This window comes from Phaethon aethereus, assembly GCF_964289735.1.
Source record: "Phaethon aethereus genome assembly, chromosome: 4".
NCBI classification, from domain to species: Eukaryota; Metazoa; Chordata; class Aves; order Phaethontiformes; family Phaethontidae; genus Phaethon; species Phaethon aethereus.
In genome coordinates this window covers 25,153,192-25,157,881 of record NC_138578.1, presented here as the reverse complement: position 1 = coordinate 25,157,881, position 4,690 = coordinate 25,153,192, and positions in this window count along the sequence as shown.

Sequence of the window (4,690 nt, the reverse complement as noted above, 5' to 3'; positions counted from 1 at the left end):
TGGTAGAGACACAAAAGTCACTCCCGGACCTTTTGTTCTGAAAGGAGTGTGCTAATTTTCAGCTATTAAAGACGGTACTATATATTTCTTTTTGGTGAAGCCTTAATTAAAACAAATGGTGAATCAGTGGCTTTGCACTGAAGACAAACTGGATTTATGTTTGATCTACTCCTGTTTTCTTCAAACCTGTTTGGTCAAAGGAGGATTGGTCACTCCATGAGATGGAATGTCCAGTAGAGTCCTTACTGTAAAGACAAGTTTTGTATTAATTTGTGGGGAGCTGAAGAAAGCAAGAAGAATAGTGAACCTAAGAAATGGTCCCCATGTGCATATTAGGCACTGCTTAGAGAAGAATGCAAAAGATGAGGAAACTGCCATTTTATGATACTCCTGGGGTATCTCAAATCCAATTCATATGTTACTTAATTCTGAAACAAGAATTTCAATTTTGCCATCTACATGTGAGATTTAATCCATCCAAAAGGTTTAAACTCCCACTTAGAAGCAGATGAATGGATTTATTGTGTGGTTGGTGCTGACTTCTGAACAGTTAGCGATGCTGCGCAGCAATCTTACGTCAGCCTCAACATGGAAACATAGGGAGGTAGGTCTTGAGTAGGTGTAAACTGTCACAGCTCCCCTGGAGTGAAGAGAGCTGGGATTGTTGATTATCTGCAGTAAGACCATTCTCTGGGGAATACTGCAGTATGGGGAAAGTGGAAACTGTGTCTTCAAGAAAGAAAAAATGGTTGGTGTGGCTGAGCCTTTCTGCCCTCACCAGATGAAAAACATTGTAGCAAAATGATGACTTTGAAAGGAGGAAAACGCAAATGGCTCTGGATGTTTGTCATAGCAAACACTTTCCTCAGCTGCTCCGTACCACTTCCTTATAGTGAATGGTTATGCTGTACACCTCTCTATAGCACAAGTCAGAGTTGCGCTGACCACTGAGGTTTTTATCATTATCAGTCAGTTACTCGGGTATCTAAGTATAAAGAATCTGCTTATTTGCAAATAATTAGGGACTAGCTTTGCTGCTGTGGTGAGGCAGAGGTTTGTTACAGAAACAGCTGTGACACCACTTTGTTTTCTCTGTCATTTAAACACTGGGTGATTGAGCTGGTAGGTTTTTTTTTCTCATAATGATGATAGAGTGAAGTGAGGTTAAAATAAAAACCTATGAACTGGAAAACCTTTTAATGTGTTTAAGCTTTAGAGATTGTGATTGCACATTGTCTCCTGCAGCTGTTGCAAAAACTATTGACTACTTAGCTATTTATCCTCAATCATAATTTATTAAGCTTTAGCGGTGTCTTCACATTTAATGAACATTATTGGTCAGGAATTTTACCTTTCCTTTTTTCCCCTTCTCGGTTAGTTGTAGTCCGGAATAACAGCTATTAGGCTGGGAACTTGAACACCAAGATGTATGGAACTGAATAACTGGAATCAAAACTATTATTCCAATATGTGGGAGTCTTATGTGTGGGATATCTTATGGAAAGTGTATATAGTTTTAGAGTCAGTCTAGTTTGTAGATATAATTTTCTAGATTGAGAATACTGCTTTTTAAACTACCTAAGATTTCATTTTTTAAGAACTTCTTTTAGAGAAACTTTTAACAGGAGAAAAGATGACCACATTTAGAGTGCAGAGAAGGCACAAGTAAGTTTCCACTTCTAAATAACTAAAATGTATTTCACTGTGGCAATATTAGAATCTGAACTCTTAACTGAAATCACTAATTAGTGCTAAGGATCACTTAAAGGTTTAGGTCAAGTCAAAAGCACTGTCAGCTCTCATAGTTGCAGGCTGGGAAGCAAATGAAACTTTGAGTAAGTACACTATGGTACGTTAGTGTGGTGTTAACTTCATGCTTATGCTTTTGAAGTAAGTAGCCTATAAAAATAGTAAAGTCTTAGTACTTTGCTAGAATGCCATCTGACGGTCCTCAGGGTTTAAAGTAAATTTTCAGATAGAATTAATGGAATGCCTTTTATTAAAGACAGTGCATACAGCTTTGTGAGACCCTTGCCAAAAAGTCCAGGTCAAGGTTGGCAAGGACCGGGGCCAGAATTTACAGACACGGCTGTATCTCTGTACTGCTCTGCTCTTATTGTGTGTGTCTGTTGGATGGATGTCTGTTCTATGGATGGGTTCTGCTCAGTTAAACAGTTGCTGACGGAAAAACTGAAAATGTACAATGGCTCTAGATATTTATTAGCCAATCTTTAAAATTTTCTGGACATAAGTTAACCTAGGTAAAATCTTGTAAGTGATAACCTGAAGAGGACTTTATATGGAAGAACTGTGAACGTCAAGCAGCTCATTAAAATTTTTTTTCATGTTTTAAAATCTGAATTCCTGATACGGAGAGTGAATGTACTTATATTGGAGGTTGTACAGAGTGGAGTGAGCTGATTCAGTGTGAATTTGTGGTTGATACAGCCCATTTCTCAGCCTGTTGCTGCTTTTTATGAAAAGTCTCAGCGGGTGCTCAGCATGATCACAGTAACAGAGCTCAATCAAACTGGGCAAGTGAATTTCGGGGTACTGGTCTTCCAGCTCTTCAGTGTTGTCACTACCAGTGCTCGCAGGGCAGAGGCTCATAGCACTACCTGGAATCTGAAAACTGCTTTTTTCTTTCTTTTTTTTTTTTTTCTTTGTAATGAACGCTCGTGTGTGTCTAGGACTGTTTTATGCTCTATTTCTGTGGAGCAGCTAGCCATCTCCCTGCAGCAGTGAAGAACTATCTTTCCACTGGAACGATTTGAATAGCTTTTCTTCAAAATGTTATTATTTGAAAGAGCAGTTGACTGGCAGACATGAAGTTTTATATCAGTATTAAAGATCTTTCTTACTCAAATGCTTTCTTACAGAGTTTGCTCATACTTACACTAGCTTTCCCTTGATTTCTCACATTCTTAACAGTTGGAGGAATGTTTATGTATGCAAAACACGAGGCATGTAGTACCCAGCTCAACTGTTCTTTGTGGTTAATCTCCATGTTTCTTTAATGCTAGTAGTAGTGAGGATTCTGTGTGAAGATCATGCTACTGTTAACAAGACTATTTTGGCGAATCTGAAGGGTTTAGGACTTTATTTACCTATACAAGGAGTAAAAAGTACACATTTTCAGCTCTTCCCCCACCCTTTTCCTATGTATGGTGAATATGTGAATGACTATTTAAAGAAAAAAAAGTGCTATTCAAGAATAATGACTACATAGAAAAAGAACTCTGGCACCAGTGGGGCTGCTGCGAATGCAGAAACCCTGTCACTTCATCACATCATCTCACATCTTGAAATAATGTGGGTTTGAGCTAGGCAGAGAGTTTGTATATGTCTGACTTGTATCAAACGTACATAAAGGCTTTTTTTTGCTTGAAGATTTAAAGCATAAATTTAAAAATAAGTTTATGTTCTTAATTGTTCCTTATGTCTTTGAAACAATGTGGCTGTAGGCCAGTTTGAAGAAAGGAACTGAATTTCAGCCAAACGCAACTGGCTTATTAGCTTGAAAAGTTTATCCATCCGTGTTAATTATCTCCTGTTTTGCCATTACAGAAAGCATACTCTCCTGCAGCACAGTGCAGCGATCTAAACCTTTGTCCAAAGCTTGATAAGTTTTGACCAGATAGCTTTTGAGAGTTTATTTTAGTAAATGTGTCTTTTGGTATCTTCCATGTGGTTGATGAAGTAGCTAGGGTCAGTGTTTATCTGTGCTGCAGAAAGCTTGTTGAGGCTCAAGCTTAAAAGTGTTGATAACACCAGCAGAACTGTCTTGCTAGTAAGGGAATCGTTTTGCATGGCAAAAGAGAGATACAGTGAAGAAGCATTAAGTTCCCACTTCTCATAGCAACACACAAGTTTCAGTTTCATACTGAGGAAAAGCTACAACTTAGTACTGATGCGTACTGAGCAGCACCATCTTCACAAAGTGATCTTAAGTATTTTCATGAAAAGAAAGTGCTAACAGCTCATGGTATGTTGTACTTCTATAAATATGGTCGGTGCGCCTTCATATGGTCACACATAATCTATTATTTAGAAACACATGGGCATTCTTTTAAAATAACCTTCCCAAGCCGTGACTGACTTCCATAATCCTTGAAACAAGTAATAATTAATTTGTGATTCCCAGCTGGTATCAAAGGAACATGACAATCAATCTTGGTCTGGAAATAAGAGCAACTCTACCTAGAGCACTCCCTGTGTGTGTAGTGAAGGTGCTAGCTGCTTTGGTACCTAGGTCATAGCTGTCTTCAGCTGAGGTGTGTGAATGCTCCCCCACCACTGTCAGAGAAGAGGTGCGGTTTATTTGGTTGGGGGGGTTTTAAAGAAAAAAAAAAAAGCCAGGCTCTGGCGCTAGTCTTCTCCACTAATTATGAAGGGGTGTAGCTCAGCAGTGGGTACCCATCCTGTAAGCACTCAATTGAGTCCGGCTGCCTGGCAGAACTTAGAGACTAAAAACACTAAACTTGGATCTTGCTGCTGATCATTTAAGTTGCTTGTTTTGAAGGCTGGATCCCCAGTTTCCAAGAAGATGGATGCTGTGCCTAAGGCTGGGTGGGGTTCCACAACTGTTGGGTGTCATCATCAGGGCTCTTGCCCTGCTGCCTTCCCTCATTACCGGCTGTGCAGTCGTCTTCTCCTTGTGCACTCACTGGGGCTTGTCTCAGCCCAGGGA